The sequence below is a fragment of the Pagrus major genome, chromosome 15, assembly GCF_040436345.1.
Source record: "Pagrus major chromosome 15, Pma_NU_1.0".
NCBI classification, from domain to species: domain Eukaryota; kingdom Metazoa; phylum Chordata; class Actinopteri; order Spariformes; family Sparidae; genus Pagrus; species Pagrus major.
The window spans coordinates 30,684,496-30,704,163 of NC_133229.1; the positions used below are offsets into that span (position 1 = coordinate 30,684,496).

The 19,668-nt window shown below is 44.5% G+C and overlaps 1 protein-coding gene across 1 annotated transcript in view; it reads left to right on the forward strand.

Moving 5' to 3' along the window:
- The first annotated feature begins 3,970 nt into the window (after positions 1-3,970).
- LOC141009275 (spectrin beta chain, non-erythrocytic 1) overlaps positions 3,971-19,668 on the forward strand; it is a 105,081-nt gene continuing 89,383 nt past the window's right edge. The window contains exon 1 of the mRNA XM_073481792.1: positions 3,971-4,061. The gene's annotated coding sequence lies outside the window, so the exon portion shown is untranslated. The remainder of the gene's footprint in view (positions 4,062-19,668) is intronic.

The window sequence follows — 19,668 nt, forward strand, 5'->3', positions numbered from 1 at the left end:
ATGTCCAAAATAGATATAAAGGTGTTTATTTTAATTCAGATTTCTATATTAGATAAACTAATTTGCATATTTAAACACAAAATATGTGATACAAATTTTTTCTTCTTAATAATAACAATACATTTAACTAATGTAGCGCTTTTCAAGATACCCAAAGACGAACAGACGACAGAACCTTTAACACGCACAAAAATGCTTCATAACACAATAAAGGAGAATACGACCTCTTTAATAAAACAAACCAACAAAACAAAAATTAGTAGTCGTCAGCTGGTGACATTTCATGGTGATAGTTTAAATTTGTCCTGTTCACTATTTCTGGTCTAAGAATGTAGACATGTTGTTTTCCTAGATTATAATTATATTTAAACATTATTATCTTTATAATTAAAAATATTTGTTTACCTTTCTGTCCCTTGTGTATAAGGAGGATGTGTTCAGGTTCGTAAATATATCAGAGCAGGTAGAAAACAGGCGGTGATGTCAGAGACAGGGGCAGCTGCTGCATGATGGGAATTACCTCCACGACCTCTGACCTTCTCCTCACCCATCCTCTGCTTCAAAACAAACATGGCCGCGGTCTGCTGGACATTTCTACGCGGTGTCTGGTATCTGAGTGATAATCCCCTGCACACACACACACGCACACACACACACACACACACACACACACACACTGACCAAACTGAGGCTAAAAAGACCTTGAAGGCCGGATCACACTCTGCCCACACACACAGTGTTAATGCACACACACAGACACACACACACACACACACACACACACACCGACCAAACTGAGGCTAAAAAGACCTTGAAGGCCGGATCACATTCTGCCCACACACACAGTGTTAATGCACACACACACACACACACTCACACTGCTGCACTGCCCTGTCAGCACGATTGGATGTCCTTCAGGCCTTGAACGCATCGTTCTCAGTGCTTGTGTGAGAGACGCTCATGATGATCGTGATGTAACAGCCCAGCGTCCAGCAGGCCTCTCGGGTCAAACTGGGTCGGAGTCGGTCCAAAAGTTAAAGTTTTATCAGCAGCTTCTCTTATATTTCAGTGTAGATCAGGATCCTAAACATGACCTCATCTGTAGATTAAAACTTTATTTCATATTTAAACCTGCAATAATTGAATTTTTTGTCCAACAATGACATGAAGCATCTTCACCTTTCAAGTTAATGTTCTGAACTTCCAGTCTTCTCTTGTTTGTAGCTCCGGTTTTGGTCTCCACCAAGTGTGAACTTCTTCCTGCTGCTTCTCAAGCATGTGAACCGTTTTCTCTCTGTTCTCATTTTGTTATTCTAAGACGAGCGTGTATGATTCTTGTTTTTGTTTTTGTTTCGCTTCTCTCATCAAGTTGGACAACTTCCAGGACGTAGTCAGTGACAGAGAAATTAGATATCATCCATATACAGCTGTAAACATGGAGAAGACGAAGAGGGCATTTTCACACGGCGGCCATTTTCCTCTGATGTCATGTTTAGGGTGGAAAGCTAAAATGGCTGAATGCTAACGTAGGCTAACAGGTTTTCAAATATGTTGTTTTACTGTTTTACCTTGATATTTGGCCCGATGTCTTTCCACATTTTCATTAACACATTAGCTTCTGTCAGACAAAAGCTAACATTAGCATTTTAGCATCATTAGCAGCATCATTTAGCGATCACGTCCAGCTAACATTACCTGGAAGTGAAACACGCTGGATGTAATCAAACAGTAGCTAATCGTTTGTCATATGCGTGGTTTTAACTTGATGTCTGTCCGATTTTCACTTTCCATCATCTTTTCAGTTGCCGATCAATCTGAAAGCAGTGAAACGATAATCATTTGTCAGATTCTCGACGTAAATACAACAGGACGTCAGAGGAAAATGGCTGCCGTGTGATTCTGGTCTATGATTCTGGGTCCGGCCCAGTACCGTCACTTCTGGGCACCGGGACAGAGAAAAGCTCCTGACTGGTCAGAGTCCAACATGAAGTCTTGGCTGAGTCACTGTAAGATGAATTATCTGAGACAAATTCAGACATTTTAAAGCTTTTTTAACCTCCAGGTAGAAACCTACACGTCTCCTGATGCAAGTCATCTAATCTGCGACCGCTCCTGCAGAACCCGTCTCCCCGTTTCCTCCTGCAGACGGTGTAAAGTGTCTGAATCGCTCTGACACCTTAATGCACAAACGCAGTGATGATTCATCAGAGTAGGAGGTTTACAGAGACGCAGCTGCAGGGTTTCCGTCTCAGCAGGACTCGTGGAGGACGTGGTGGTTAAATGTGGAGATGAGAGCGGGGTCAGCGTTACACTGACAGAGGGGCTGATGGGAAACATTGTGCGTTTCCAGTCAAAGCATCACTGACGAGTTAACAGAAGTTTATCACTCGTGTTTTTGTCTTTATTTAAACCTTCTCTCTGTCTGAGCAACACAACTTTCAGGACTGTTTGGCATCATTGAGTCTCTGCAGACTCTCCCCCCTTCCTCCCCCTTCCTCCCCCTCCCCCTCCTCCCTGCTGCCTGAATCTCCGCCTCTCACTCTGACTTTGGGAGCCAGGAGCGCTTCATACACATCCCGGTGCAGCCTCGGCGGGTGGAGACATTCTACTGGTACGGACGGGCACTAAAAAATGCATTGTCACTTTTACCCTCATTCACTCAGTGTGACAGTAAAGACTTATTATTCATTATGTTTTATTTTTCCACTTGTGATAGAAACAGTTTACTGGCTTTTTGACCCTACAGGCTCCCGTAGGTGGTTTCACACATCCTATTTTTCACTATAGAGAAATATTGTTGTTATAATCCCCTGGATACAATTCAGATTTTATTATAAAACACATTTCATATAAATTAACCTTGAATTTAATAAAGAAGAAATGCACACAAGCTTTTAATAGTTGCCTAAAACTTAAATCAAGATAAAATTAAACTGATACAACAATGCTGTTATTGATTACATGTATTTGTCATGTGATATATATGTTTGTAGGCAATAATATGAGAAGATTTGCAGCAGGTCTTATTATCCGGTGATGAAATGATTTGTTGTTAAACTAAAGAAAGAAAGTAGAAATGATAAAATAGTTATAATTTTGAAATACTGATAAAAAATCAATGGGTTTCCTGTTTCAGTCTGTTCGCTTGTCACATTCAGTACATAAAGGTAATAACTCAGCAGCCTGTAATTTATGACTCAGTTATCAGATCATGATTGTTTCTGTGGCTTTCACAGTCTTTTTATTTAAGTTTAGGCCTGAGTAACTAAGTAAATGCTAAAAGATGACACAAAGCAACTTGTAACATTTAATTTGATTTGTTTTGTCGCCCTCGCTAGTTGGACTGGATTTGGCGAGGCTATGCTAGGCTAGCTGTCCCAGTACAGCAGGGCTGCAATTTTAATTTAGGATATTTTGGGGGGGATTTGTATTAAAAATACAAAACAGAATCAACAAATAAATCATGATGTTGCCTTTTATTATGACTAAAAACTCTATAAAACCTATAATGAGCCCGTGAGCTCCATGTTTAGCAGCTAGCCTACATTTAAGTGATGAAGACATTAATCCAGAGATATTATATTAAATTAAATGGGCCATTCTGTGTAATTAGCAGGCCTGTTTGTACTTTTTGTACATAAAGTCAGTCTTTATTTTGATGCTACTGCTTCTGTATGCTCCTCCTAACTCGCTTACTTTTAAAGATGTTGGTATTTTGTCGATAGCAGGATACTTTTACTCAAGTTAAGTCTCTGATTTCTTCTCCTCTGCAGACATTTAGCTGCAGAAATGTTGATAAAAGCGCAGTTTGATCGAGAATCAGCGCTAACACCGCCCCGCCGGTGCCGCCCGGTGCCTGGAGCGAGCGCCCCGGCCGCTGCAGTCCGGGCCGTGGTGAGGAGCGGCGGGCGGGGTGAGGAAGAGGAGGAGGAGGAGGAGGAGGAGGCTCGCTGCTTTCAGGACTCGCTGCTCTGCCTTGTTTTCGCTCCGAGCTCTCAGCGGTTCCGTCCGTCCGTCCTCCACTGCGAGCGGGACTCCACTGCGCTTCTGTCCGCCCTCAGGTGAGTGTGAGGCGGCCTGAGCCGAGCTGCTCGTCCCGCTGCTGCTGCGGGCTCCACCGCGGCTCCGTTTCATTGTGTGTGTGCGCGTGTGTGCGTGTGTGTGCGTGCGGCTGGTGGAGCATCCACATCCACGACGGCTGTGGCGGTGTGTGCGTGCGTGTGTGTGCGTGTGTGTGTTAATTGTTTGGACCTCTAATTAAAGCTCCATCATCCTGGAGGCGCAGCTGCGGTGAAGAGCAGCCGGGAACAGAGCGCTTCTCTCGGCTGTGTCTCTCTGCTCCCCCCCCCCCTCTCTCCATCGTGTTGTTGAACTTGGTGTGTGTGTGTGTGTGTGTGTGTGTGTGTGTGTGTGTGTGTGTGTGTGTGTGTGTGTGTCTCAGTGCACCACAGCTGCTGGTTGTTGTTGTTGTTGAACTCTGCAGCTCTGATTCATTTTCAGCTCAGAGGTTTAAAATGATGGAGGGTTTTTCTGATGAAGATGATGATGATGATGATGATGGTGGAGGTGGAGGTGGAGGTGGAGGTGCAGGCGTGGTCGCCTCTGCTGACCTCAGCCCTGGAGCAAAAACAAAATATTCCCATAATCCCCCTGTGATATCCTGCTGCCTCTGCAGTGACCTTCTGTGGACTCTGGTGTCTCTGAAACACTGAGATCTTCCTCCTGGAGCTGTTTTTAGACCTGAAATGATCCCTGACGTCTCCTCGTCTCCTCGTCTCCTCCCGCTGAGATCTTCGTCTACTTCTCCTCTACTTTCCTCTCCTGTACGAGCTGTATTTTGTGGTTTGAATGCATGTTGAGGTCACTGTAGTTTGATTTGCTGCTTTGAGGCGTTTTCTTTTTTTTGCGCAGACCCTGTTTCAAATCCTGTCGAGCAATTATGTAATCAGATACAGGCCGGACTGCTGCTCCCTCTCCTCCTCCTCCTCCTCCTCCTCCTCCTCCTCCTCCTCCTCCTCCTCCTAATCTCTTGTGTCGTCTCTGTTTTCTTTCCAGCCTGTATTCTCCTCATTTTCCACTTCTCCTCCTCACTCCTCTCCTCTGTCTCCTCGGTCTTTTCCTCTTATCATCCTCTGTGTTTGCGTCCTCCCCTCCCCCTCCTCTGCCTTTGATGGAGGAAACATTTGGCAACTTGTTGACTCGAAGCCTTTAAAGTGTCACCGAGGTGTCGAGTCGTCCGAACCTCCTGCAGCTTTAACGGCCGGCTGGAGTAAAACTACATTATGTAATAAAGTTAAATCCTTTTGTGTTCAGGCAGACGATCAAATGTTGCAGTGTGTTAATGTTTAGGGTGGAGGTCCCTGTGGTGGAGGTCCCTGTGGTGGAGGTCCCTGTGGTGGAGGTCAAACCTTTTTGTTTTAACGGTTCAGAGCGTAACTCTCAACAAGCTGTTTGCTTTAAGTTTCCTCTGCAGGTTTTTTAAAAGAGGCTCTGAATTCATCTGAATCACAATTTTCAGCAATTTCCGTGTGTAAATAAGATTTTAATCCGAAGTGACGTCTTCAAATCAACATCTTAAAACCTAAAAACTCTTCATTTAGCGTCAGAAATGACAGAAAAGCAGCAAAACTTCAAATTTAAGAAGCTGGAAACAGAAAATATTGACGACTGAAACAATTTATCGGTTGTCTTATCGATCGTCTCACTGTGGATAACACCTGAGGAGCTGAGCTGTTGTTTACTAGTCTTGATGGTCACCTGAGTGTTGGTACAAACACCTTTTTAAAAGATTTAGCATCACATTCCCAAAACGATGTCAGACTCATGACGGGAGCTTCAAAATAAAAATCCAAACCACTGCAGCCGAATCAGAGACGTCTTCTTTCTTCTTCTTCCTGGTCAGAACTTTGCACCAGAATCATCCACAAGGCAGCTCGCTAACAATTTGGTTGTAGGTTTAGCGTCTTAAGCTAGTAGCGGCTAATGTAGCCTGCAGCAGAGACGAGGAGCAGAAGGTTAGCTGACATGATGACCAGGCAACAAAACCCTTTTCCCCACAGAGCCACGCTGTGAGAGAAGCAGCTGTAAAATGGTGGATACATTTATTTAAGCAGCAGAATTGGATCCAGTAACATTTGGAAAGTGAAGACGAGCCGCGTGATTAAATAATTTTATCCTCATTCGAGTTAGCAGAGGGCTAAACCCAACGTTAGCCGGCTCGGTCAGCTGAAGTCTGAGTGGTTTAATACCTGGTGAGTCGAGCTTTCCATGTGACATCACCTGAGGTCATTCATCAGACTTGTCACAGCTTCCTCCAGAGACACACTAAAGGATTTATACGACTGGTTTTGCAGTCGAACACCTGGAAACATGCAACAGGAAATAAATCATAAACAGAAACTCTGCAGTCGTCGGCAAAAAGCTGAGTTTTGATATCCAGCGTTCACACGTCGTTACAGAGCAGATTTAACTTTCGGTCTTTGAATGTGACTGAACTCGAGGGCTGAGCTCGATGCTTCGGAGCTGCTAACGTTGTCAAACCTGCTGCACCAGAGAAGAGCTACAGGACCGAGACAGAGCAGAGACAAGGAGCTCGGTGTTCAATTAGTCTCATAACAGATCAGATAAAAACCAGGAGCGTGGATCTGTCTTCTTCTTCTTCTTCTTCTTCTTCTTCTTCAGTCAGAAAACCTTAAAATAAATAAATTTTTCCTTTAAAGCTCTGTAGAAACTTGGATGTTGTTCAACACGTCCTCGTCTGGACAGCGGCTGACGTCTCGCCTCCAGTTTGACTCATAATTACAATAATATCAAAATCTATCAGCTACTAAAAACCACAAGTTTGAGGAAAGTGTGAAAAACATGAGCTTTTCTCACTGACGCTGGATATTAACGTAATAAAACTGCTGAACGAACCTTTTTCTTTACTTTCTAACAGTTTCCTTCTTGTATTTTCCGTGTGAAGTGACGTCGGCTCTGCTGTTTGTGTTTACAGCCTCTTTAAATGAGAGAGAGAGAGAGAGAGAGAGCAGGATGCAGAGGGGTTTTATGGGAAATGTGGTTTTGATTTAGAGAAACAGAAAACGCTGTGTGCTGCAGCTTTAAAAACATTTTCTGGGCCTGTTCGCTCAGATTTTTCCGTGTAAAGCTGCTCGGCTCAGATCAATAATTGAACTGAAGTCACATCCAGCTTCTCTGCGAGCAGGTTCACATGATTGGCTCATAATTGATCTGCAGGGACGTTTTAAGTGGATCGACGCTCCTGCAGGAAACGTGGACGCTGCTGCTCGCTGCCTCTTGGCTCAGAGTCAGACTCCTCTCCTCCTCAGCGGTGGCGATGATGATGATGATGATGATGATGCAGGTTTCGGCTCAGCCCAGCTGGCGTGATGCAGAGGGAGATTTGAGCAGTAAATCATCGTCTCTGCTGCAGCGTCCTGAGCTCTGAGCTCCATCGCTTTAATACCAGGCTAATATTAAACTGAATCACTGGTGTCGTCTTCAGTTCTGCACTGATTACATAACAGATTCTGACAGAAACACTGCAGGAGACGGGCTGAACACATTTCTCTGCCTGTCTGCTGTATGAAAACATACAGATTATATAAGTTATGTGAAGACAACAGTCTGAACTCTGTTGTCATTAAACTTAATTGCCAGTGAAGCGGACAGTGTGTTGTTGCTGATGTTGTCGGCCTTCAGTCTTCTGCCACACACGATCTGAAGGTGTGCTGTCGGATACAATAACTAAACTATCTCCAGACTGCAGACGCTGCAGCTCGTCATGATCACTCTGTGTTTTTTATTATTGCTCATTTCACTTCCTGATATTTAGTTTATTCCACTGCAACTAAAAGCCTGTTTCTGCCCCGACCCTGTCTGTAGGCACGGCTCTGTTCCTGCAACGTGATTGGCTCTTCTTCTTCTTCTTCTGTCGTCTTCTTCTTCTTCTGTTTTAATCGTGTTTAAGATGCTTTAGCGTCCCCATCTTCTGCTGTTGGCTCTGTGGTGCCTTACAGTAGTTGTGGATGCAGGACAGGGATCTTTCATCCAGCCGATCCTAATCACTGAGAACTTCAGATTTTTGTATCTTGTTGATCAAAGTTGATAGTTTACGCACACTTTATGGTAAGAATGGCTGAGATGTAGCGAGCAGATTGATATATAACTGATATATGTCGGCAAAAAAACTACGACTGTCACTGAGATGCAGTTTGTAGTGTAGCATGAAGCGGGCCGGGCTTATACTGACTTCATGTGGAAAAGACCGAGCTACGTATGTTTTACTGGAGCCTGGTAATAATAACAAGAGTCTGTCATGACCTGTAACGAGGCGATAACCTGGTGGTATCATGAACTATCGGACCTTCCCAAATTAAACAACTATTGGACTATTTGAGAAGCAGCTGTACCTCGGTACCAAAGTCTCCATCTGACCTGTGGAGCTGCTGGTTGCTGCTCAAAATGTCAAACTGAACCCGTTTCCTGTTTGTTCTGTTTGACATTTAGTGGATAAAAGGACTGCACCCCTTTTTTTCTGGAAGTCCAGGGAATGCATCAGAACTGGACTCGGTCCTGATCGACTCAAACTGTTGTTGGATCCGTCTTAAAGTGGTGTCATACATCCAGCTGTGACCTTTCTGTTTGTCTTCTCTCTCTGCTCTTTGTTTTTCTTTGTGTTCGTTCCACCTCGACTGAGTCGCTGGTTTAATTAGTGCAGAACATGTTGACAGAGCGTCTCAGACGTCTGCTCGTTTGCTCAGAGGAGGACGGAGGAGGGACGGAGGAGGGACGGTGGTCCAGTTTCAGGAGCTGCAGTCATGTGATCAGAAACTCAATAAAGAGAGAAAATGAAGCTTTTAAAATGCCTTTGATCCACCTCTGAGTCCGACTCTTTGTCCTCGTTATAGAGCGAAGGACAGAGCGGCGTCTGTTCAGGCGATCGAGGGCGTGATCGAGGACAAATAATATAAGTGGTGCTTCAGCTATTTTAGGACTTTGACTCCAAAAGGAAAGTGGGGAAGAGTATCTGATCCCGAGATTAAATGTTTTTGTGGTCTGATGTTTGAATTTTTGACTGTCGGTCCAACAAAAACAAAAATATTCAGTCTGCGGTCAAAAGAACTAAATGCTCAAAATATAGAGAAGCTAACAATGAATGTTTTAAAGGAAATTTGACTGAAGTCTTAAAGGTCAAAGATTTGTTTAAACTTTTCAAATTAAGTTAAAATGTGTAAAAACGACTCGACCTGTGTTTTATAAGTTCTTGAGTTGTGTTCTTATTTTATCTCAAATGTTTCCAACAATGTTCAAACCCGAGAAATCCACAAGTTTACTCGAGGTAACGGTGAGTTTCTGTAATGTCGAGGAGAGAGACGAAACATAACGAGAAGAAAACTTTTAAACACCTCGTCTGTGAACATTTGTGCCTGAGTCGCGTCAGATTTTGAGATTATTCGCCCCAAACAGCCAGATTACTATACATGAGCCATAAACTAGTGGACAAGGTGAAGCTCTGAGTGAAGTCAGCACTCAGCGGAGACTCTGGTTCTGGTTCCGGTTCTCTTGTCTCCTCTCTGTAACGTTACGCTCATGAAGTAAAGTCCATTTCCGCTCCAGCACCAGTCAGCAGTCGACATTACAGAACCTGGAGGTCACCTCCGGACCACTGCTGCAGTCAGGCTGATAAACAGGAGTGAAGATAAATCACCTTTTTAATCCCACAACTTCTCTCTGCTCTGCTCCCGTCGGTGAACGGCTCCGGGTCAGAGCAGAACCTGATGAGACTCCAGGTCTTTATTTTTTTCTTACTTTTAGACGAGTCAAAGTTTAAACATCAGATAAATTAGTCGTAGATAGAGAGTCTGAACGTGTGCAGCTTCATGACGACTTAATGGAAAGCTGCAGAATAAGTGGCTGTTGAGTTGAGATTATTTTGTCTCCTCGGTTGCGACTCAACTGTCGGACTGCAGTTTGACTGATTTGATAAAAGCTGCAGTGTTGTGATGAAGGTGACGGTCGCCTGCAGCAGACCCTCTAAATTTAGCCGAAGCCTCGCCGCTGGGAAACATGTTACCCTCCTCCTCCTCCTTCTCTTCCTCTTCTTCGCCCTCCTCCTCCTCCTCCTGCTCCTCGCCCTCCTCCTCTTCCTCCTCCTCCTCCTCTTCCTCGCCCTCCTCCTCCTCCTGTGTCGCACTGTTCCACTTCTTCCTATCTGGACACTTTCCAGAACATTCCTCCCTCCCTCCTCGTCGCTGCATCCACAGGAATCGTTTCAGCTGGTTTGTTTCACTCTTGTCCTCCTTTTCTCTCCCCCTCGTCTCTCCTTTATCTCTTCACCTCCTCCTCCTCTTCATCAGTCGCACCTTTTCTCCACCCGTCTCTCTTTCACCTCCCTCTAACCCTTTCCCCCCATATCCCTTTCCCGTTCTCCTCTCCTTCCTCCCTCCCTTCATCCATCACCCTTCCCCTCTCCTCCCTCCTCGTCCTCAGGGGGCCTCATGATGAAGTTTCTCCTCCTCCTCCTCCTCCTCCATCCGAACTCCTTCAGCTTAAAGTTTAAGCTTCAGAGGAGATGAAGGCGGAGGAATAAACTCTCAGCTCTCAGGAAAATCCCTCAAACACTTTCAGAAACGTTATTATCTCATTTTATTTGTTTCAGTTTTATTCTGAAAATCTCTTTTCTGTTGGAGGTGTGCGACTAAAACTTGTAAAAGGGAAATTTAAGGTGGAAAAGAGGAAAAAGAAGGAAAAGCAATGGAAGTAGGAGATTAGGAAAGGAGGGAGGACGGACGATGGGAGCGTGGAAATAAAAAACAAGAGGAAAGGAGTGAAGTCGAGGGAAGGAAGGAGGGATGCAGGTAGAGACAGAAGGGAGGGTCTGCAGTCTGGGAGGAGGACAAAGAGAAGAAGGACGACAGGAGCTCAGACGAGTGGCCTCGTTTCTGAAAATACAGGCACACAGCTCCGTCTTAAAGGGACGACACACCACGTCTCCATCATTCACCGTCTTTAATCACCTGTCAGTCAAACACTGACGGCTCTGACGACTACATTGTCTGAAACTTTTCTCCCAGAATCCTCCTGAACGAGAACAACGTTCCTGTTTTGATCTTTTGTTGTATAAGTTGAAGTTAAATTTAACCCACATTTCTTTGAATTGACCCGAATCTGAAGAACATCAGAACCCACCATTAAGAGCTGCCTCGCAATACAAAAACAAATTATAGCTGCAGGCTAACGCTAAGCTAGCTGCAGGCTAACGCTAAGCTAGCTGTGTCGACTTTGAAGTGTAGTGTTTTTTTTGGGATTGATCAGGATCTGCACACACTTCATTAAATATTTAGTGTAAAGTGAAGCTTTTGAAGTTCCATGTTTGTGTCCAGCTTTTATAGTAAAGCATCCTGTAAAGTTCAAAATATAAAAGTAAATATTTCATGTAAAGAAAAGCTCATTGTGAAGCATTAAGTCTTTACGTGATGGTGATGCTGTGCCCTCGTTTTCAATGATGTTGAGCACACAAATAAAAAATGTGATAACAAACAGAAACAAAGAACATAATCACATAAACAGAATGGGAACATAAACATGGTAACAGATAAGAAGCAACATGACAAAACACAAATAAAACTGAGGTGCATATAGATACATGGCAGACAACCACACAGGACAGCACGTAGTTAAAAACAGTTCAAATGAAGTCTTGAACTGACCTAAAGGTGTAACTGTGTCAAGTTTAAATGTTCGGAGCACTGACTCTGCAGGTAGTGTTTACCGGGGGAACTATGAGCATTATACGATCACTAGATGTTGAACAGTGAGGTGTACAGGTGTATGTGGTGGCATGTTGTCCTTCAAGGCTTTAAAAGGAAACACACACCGATGGCTGTCACGTCTTCACTGTTAAAGGTGCAGCTTATCATTTCGTCGATGAACAGTTTGTCAAGTGTGCAGACGGGCGGCTGGCTGATAAACTCCCGTGACCTTCTGTCAACTACTGCAGGCGCCGGACGAGACGTCTGACTTTATTACAGTCGGGACGAGATGTGAGGAAATATAAAGAACGAGATCTGGAACAAATCTGTCTGTTTTTATTATTATTCTTCTGCGTGACGACTCGTCTCTCTGAAACCAGCTCGGTATCAGTGACACATGATGTGATTCTGCTTCCTTTCAGTCTTGAGTGTGTGTGTGTGTGTGTGTGTGTGTGTGTGTGTGTGTGTGTGTGTGTGTGTGTGTGTGTGTGTGTGTTTACATAGCTGGGTTACGTCGGGGTGAGCAGGTTTAACCTCAGCGGGGGTCAAACACACAAACTCGTCTCTTCTTCTTCTGTGTTTCTGCTCTTCACACGTCGAGCTTCGTTAATCCTCCCTGAACGGTTCAACGCTGCTCCGACTCGTTTCTGTAAAGATCTCAGATGTTCATGTCGACTGGAGCGTTTCATGAGCTCACAACTGCAGTTTGTTTTTTCAAAAAGCTGCTTAAATCATAAATGTTCATGTTAATTTCTGTAACACTGAGCTGCAGCTCCACGCCCGAGATACCTCATGAATAAAATATGTGGACAGAGTGTTTTATGAAGACTCGGCGCTAATTTGCAGCAGGAAGTGTTTTTTTTTTTTTCCGTGTGCGTGTTTTCATAACGGCGTTGTCGGTTTACTCCCTGATAGACGCAGGCGGCTGCTGAGGAAACACGCTGTTCCACCTCGTATTGTGTTTTTTAACGACAGCGTTCACTTTAAGACAGAGTCTGAGTCTTGTTCTCGCTGTTAATGACCCGTTCAGTCCAACATGAACTCTTTCTCTGCAGTTTGAGCTGCTGCCTGAGTAGTTTCACAGAAATCTGACGAGGCAGCAGAGCCTCAGAGGAAGGTGAGAGACAGCACATTATATCGAAATCATATCGTGTCAGACTTTGTGATATCGGCAAATGTCGTATCGTTGTCCAAAGAACAGATGTGATATCGTATCGGGATCAAACCTGAGATTTTACACCTCTAATAGTTGTTGTTTTAGTTTTATTTCCTGCTGTCGACTCAGACGAGATAATCAGACAGAAGCTGTTTCAAGTTATTCTGGATATTATAAAAGTGTTTTATCAGCAGATTAATAGAAAATGAAAATATTTGGGAGTTGCAGCTGCGATCCTCTCAGTGGAGGAGGGTTAACTGTGTTTTTTTCCGGGTGATCAATTAATCGAACTAATCAATGAACAACAAAGTAAATGATTATTTTGTTTTGTTTCAGTTTTAATCCAAAATATTCTCAGCGTGTGTTTTTAATGACACACAGTCGGTGTTCAGTCGTAGTAATGTGACGTGTTGTCCACATGTGTTTACTTTAAACTGTCAGAGGGGAAACACACACACACACACACACACACACACACACACACACACACACACACACACACACACACACACACACACACACACACACACACACACACACAAACAGATGCACGTTGACCTTCAGCAGAACTCATTTAATTTGATTTCCATGTAGCTGAAGGCGTTTCTCTCTCTGACACACACAGACACACACAGACACACACAGATACACACACACACACACACACACACACACACAGAGAGAGAGACACACACACACACACACACACACACACACACACATTCCTGATAAATGAAATGTTCAGCTTGAGGCCTCCAGATGTGGTCAAGACGACACACCACCATCTGTAGAGTGTGTGTGTGTGTGTGTGTGTGTGTGTGTGTGTGTGTGTGTGTGTGTGTGTGTGTGTGTGTGTGGTTTGGCCTCCTGTAATGACAGGAGCAGAGTTGTGTTGAGGTCTGTGGAGGCTGTGGGGGTGTTTACAGTTACATTATTGAAATATTACTCAAGTACAAAGTAAACATCGGCCCGTTTGTGATCGGATCGCCTGATCGATTCTGTTCTTTGTACTTGGTACCGAGTAAAACTGAGTAAAATTACAGACTCATAAGATCCCAAGAATCCCAAAAAATGGCTTGTTTACAGTAATCTGAGTAGTTGTATTTAGTTACTTCCACCCCGAGAACCACGTATCTGTAAAAGTCATAAAAACAGTTTCCAGCTGATCCAAGAAGGAGTTTAACGAGTTTTTACAGCCTAAAGGTCCAAATCTGTAAGAACTCAGCTCGTCAAACTCTTGACGTGTTGGGATTGTAAGTCGGGTCGGTCTCTGTCCCAAAGTGTCTACTCACAAATCAACTTTCTTACAAACTGGACCTTTTAAAGACGCAGAGTTATGGAACAATACTTTCCTCTGAGATGATGAAGTGGAAAACACTCAGACAAAGACAAGTGTTTTTGTGTGTGTGTGTTTTTGTGTGTGTGTGTGTGTGTGTGTGTGTGTATAAACACACTCAGTCCGGATCGGGTCCACACCCTGAGGCGGTGCTGTTGCCGTGAGGGTGCGGTGGACAGACAGACAGACGCTGAGAGGAAATGAGTGATTATCTGAAACTGGGCCGCTGCCTCTGGGCTGCAGACCTGCTCACTGCTGATCTGCTCATCTGGACTTCATCTGCGTCACGATGTCCAGATGATTCGGTCCGTTGTAGCTTTGTCACGGCGAGGCGCCGGTGCACCGTAACGGTGTCTGCAGAGCGCCGTCAGACGGTGAAACCACGTGAGATTGTTCTTCTTGTAGCTGATGAGAGCGATCAGCCTCTGAATCCACAAAGATGGCCGACGCGTCTCCACTGAGCAGAAATGTAAAAATATCCCTGAATTGTTAAAAGATCATCATCCGTACGTCTCCGTGCATCTCTGGTCTCTGACGGCGTCGTGTTCGATTCCTGGAAAGTGACTTCAGCTGCTTTATTCAGCGTTGCTATGACGACAGAGAGGCTTACATCACTGACCTCCGCCCCTCTCAGCTCTCCAGGGCGGAGGTGTAACACAACCCCAGTGACATCATACTCTGCATTACATCTGTGTGTGTGTGTGTGTGTGTGTGTGTGTGTGTGTGTGTGTGTGTGTGTGTGTGTGTGTTCAGCTGAGCCTGCTGGAGAAACTACATCCTGACTCGTTTATTATCAGTCAAATTAAGACGATGAAATGTTTTGTGTCGCGAAAACATCTTCTGGTGTTTGTTGTTGATTTAAACTCGTCGGTCACAATTAAAATGTTCGTCAGCAGACAAAACTCAGATTTTACCAGACTGACGTGGAGGCAGAGACGATGTTGCACCTACAGCAGAGAAGCCAGAGACCACTGTTCAAGGCGTGTTTCAACATTTGTAAGCATGAAACCACTGGATATATTTAAAGAGACTTAAGGACAATTTCCAGCCGTGTTTGTGGCGACAAAAACTGGATTATTGTGAGTCAGAAAATGATCTTTTCATAACCAAAGTGTTTTGGTGCCTGACCGGACTATAAAACACAGCGTAACGTTTAAAGACTGAACATAAAGGAAGTTTTCACATAATTTCTAAAGACTGAAGTCGACTAAATGTTCATGTTAAACAAAGAATTGTGAGTTATAGTGATTATTAATATCTGTGTGTGTGTGTGTGTGTGTGTGTGTGTGTGTGTGTGTGTGTGTGTTTGTGTGTGTTTGTGTGTGTGTGTGTGTGTGTGTGTGTGTGTGTGTGTGGTGTGTGTGTGTGTGACATTAAGGAGATTTACACCAGTGTGTCTCTTACCCACAAATACCCGCTGACACACTTGGCATCATGAGAAATGAGTTTGATGACATTGGACCGGGAGGGGGGAGGGGCTACATGTCCTTGACTGAGTGCACATTCATAACACACACACACACACACACACACACACACACACACACACACAGATGTTGAGCTCTCTGTTAGATGATCACTGTCACGGTTCGTGTCCTTCCTGTTGTCCAGCAGATCCTCGATGCTGATGTTTAAAACAGTCCAGTTTATCTGTGAGTTCTGGAGAAATGATTGAATTGATCATTTACTGATGTTATATTGAAATCATGATCTGAGACAATAGATGGTCTCAGATGTTGGATCTCATTATGTGTCGATCGTCCTCTGTGTTGTCTGCTCCTGGTTTTAAAGGCTCATTACAGTAAAGTTACTGATGATTATTAATCAATAATCTCATTGTGTGCCATCGCTGCAGCACGAGACGTCACACTGTGTGATAAACTCAGCAAATGAATGAAACGAGTCCTGAAACTGATGGAAACCATCAACATCAGCACGCTAAAGTTCAACCTAACAACAAGCTAACAGCATAAATATCACTCACTAACAGTGTTAGCATGCTAGCGTGGACAGTGTGACGTGTGGTTACATGTTAACATCATCAACATGCTAACGGCTACGTAGTAGCAGAGCAATAGCTAGCTTTTCTTTTCCAACAAGGACAGACGCTTCATTTCATCTGCAGAAAATCTATAGAGACATAAAAGACAGAGACACAGACAAAGAGAGAGGGAGAGACAGACAGACAGACAGAGAGACAGACAGAGAGACAGACAGACAGAGAGACAGACAGACAAAGAGGCAGAGAGACAGAGAGACAGACAGACAGACAGAGAGACAGAGAGACAGACAGAGAGACAGGCAGGCAGGCAGGTGAGTCAGTGCGACAGGTGGGCGGTCGGTCTTGAACCTGCTCTGTTGAGGAATGTGTTTGATCCCACTTTAACAGTGTGGACACACACACACACACACACACACACACACACACACACACACACACACACACACACACACACACACACACACTGGAACAAAAGAACTACAGTTACTGTGAACACACACACACACACACACAGAGACACAGACACACACACACACGCGTCCTGTGGAATAGATTAGATCCGACGTCCCACAATGCACTGCAACATGAGCCGTGCAGGATTGTGGCTCGGCCGGAGAGAGAGAGTGAAAGTGTGTGGCAGACGGCCAGGGCGACATGATGGGATAGATCGCCATGACGACACAGCCGACCCTCCAATCTGGGCCGTGAAGAGCCGAGGGTTTGCGTGCCGTGTGTGTTTCCCTGGGTGTGTGTGTGTGTGTGTGTGTGTGTGTGTGTGTGTGTGTGTGTGTGTGTGTGTGTGTGTGTGTGTGTGTGTGTGTGTGTGTGTGTGTGTGTGTGTGTGTGTGTGTTATTTTTGGACTGAAGCTGCTGAGAGCTGAAAGTGTTCAGCAGATATTTTGGATGTTTTTGTTTCTCCATTTGACGCCTAAAATAATTTTCCAGGTGTTTATTTTTTAATGTTTTTGAATCCAGTTGAATAAAATCTTTATTTTGGTGAATGTTGAGGTGACATCACTGCCGGAGATAAAGACACAAACAGTTTAACAGCTCCTGCCTTTATTTAGTGACCTGTGACGTGTTACTGCAGAAAACACTGAACACGTCTGTGACACCAAACAGATCTGAGCTTTAACTGGACAGAACAAAATATTAATATTAATATTCTACTCAGTGAATCAGTCCATTTAAAATGAATCAATAATAAATGTGAGCTAGTTATAGATTACATATTTTATTTATATATATATATATATATATATATATATATAATGTGTGAAAACTGACCTTTTCAGATATTTGACAATCTGTCCAAAACCAAAACTGAAGAGTTTGACAGAAACCTGATCCATATATCAGCCATTTAAAATACTGCAACAGTTCTGGTGCAATAATGCATCTTATATTGTAGTTTTATTACAGAGCTCTGGTGTTTTGGACCTTTGATCCAGCTGTGTGTTTGTTTACTGCCGCTGTTTTTGTTCCTGTCAGTTTTTATACTTCCTGTATTAATATTTGTGTCTTCTGTTGCAGTGTGTTCTGTACAGTGACAATTATTCTCTCTCTTTATTTGCGACGATCCGATCAGAAACTCGAGGTAACAGAGGCAGGACAGAAACTCTGGTGTCACATCGGTCCAGTTGTTTTAGTAGCAGTGAGCAACACTCGCTGGTATCGCACCACGGTGTAACAGACCCGCCGGTCCACCGTGGCGCTGTCGCTGTTTGGCCTCCTTGTGAAAACAACACAGTTTCTTCTGTGGTCAAGTTAGCAGCAATTCAGTTAGACTTTCAAAATAAAGGCACCAAAAATATATTACTAGTTTTATCGTCTCCAGATTTGTTCCATATTTTGTAAGTGTGCATCCACAGACACACAGATCGTAGTTGGACCCTCTAAACGGAGTCGGAACCAAGCTCCGCCCAGCTCGCAGTCCATCACCCACCGGCGGGTGTGTTTACTGGTCCGTTGTGTTGCAGTGCATTCTGGTTGTTGTAGGTTTTGAACAAACTTCAGTCTTTGTCTTTGTCTCAGTTTTTCTCTGGTCATTTGAAAATATACCCTCCTCCCGCCGCAGACTTTCTGGGGTCAGTACGTTCCTGCTCTGCTCTCGGCGTCGTCGCCCCCTGCTGGTGCTGCACCGTACGCACATGTGCTGTTTGCGACTGTGTTGGATCGGTGGGTCTTTGACACGAGACTGGGCCGAACAACAGCCGTCAGTGCAGCTGGTCGACTCGTTAACTGTGAATGAAATCATTTGATGGCAGCTGTGGGAGACGCTCATAGATCACATTACAGATGAGTTTCACCTTCATCAGTCTGCTGACATGTGCGCCAACATGGACAACGAGTAGTTTGTTTTGTTCCACTGTGGCCGGTCCTGAAGACGTACTGGACTTTAATACATCACTGAGAGCTTTTGAATCAAAAGCTGTGAATCGAAAAGCTCCGTATTTTATTGTAAAACAGCAACAATAAAGAGCCGAGAGGTCAGAGAACAGAGTGAGCAGATGAAAGAGAGACGAGGCGACGAGGAAACGGTTCACATCTGCAGACGGTCGGCTGAAGGGTGTGTGAGGCTACACAACATCTGGTCGTGTGGGTCATGTGGTTTTACAGGGTGTGTGTGTGTGTGTGTGTGTGTGTGTCAGATTAGCTCTGGACGTCACTGATTATTATGACTGAAGAGTTCAGGGTGGAGAGAGAGAAGGAGGAGGAGGAAGAGGACGGGTGGAGTGCCGACAGGAAAAGGAGTGGAGAGGGTGGAGGAGAGAAATGAGGGAGGAGGAAGAAGAGGAGCGATCACAGGAGGGAGGAGGTTTTCAGAGACGAAGAGGATGAAGGTTGAAAATGAGGATGATGAGGGTCTCAAGGAAGAAGAGAGGGAACTTCCTTCTTCTCCCTCACCTCCTCCCCTCTCATTGGCTCTCTCCCAGCTGCTCCACCCTCCTCTTCCTCCTCCTCCTCCTCTGTGATCCGTCCTGTTTCTATCAGAGAGTTCGGGAACAACCAGTTCTCTACAGATCCAACTGAACGCCCACCCGACACACACACACACACACACACACACACACACACTTACTGTTTTTTCCTTCAGTTTCATTTATGATCACATTAAAGTTGCGGTTTTTGACCGTTCAGGTTTCGAGCTGTAAAAATCAACATTATAGAGAATTTAAAATCTTTCTGAATATTATCTGGGTTTGACAAACTGATTGGACCAGTCAGGACCAGTCTGGACCAGCTTGTCTGATGACATAATAACTCACTCTGCACAGCTCGATCAGGCCAGTTAATCTGACCTCTTCCACTGTCCCAGTATACAAGCGTCAGGTATGGTCCAACTCCACCACAGTAGGTGGTGATGGGCACCGTTTCAGCTAGTTGCTACCGGACCTGGTCCGGTTGATCTATTACGTCA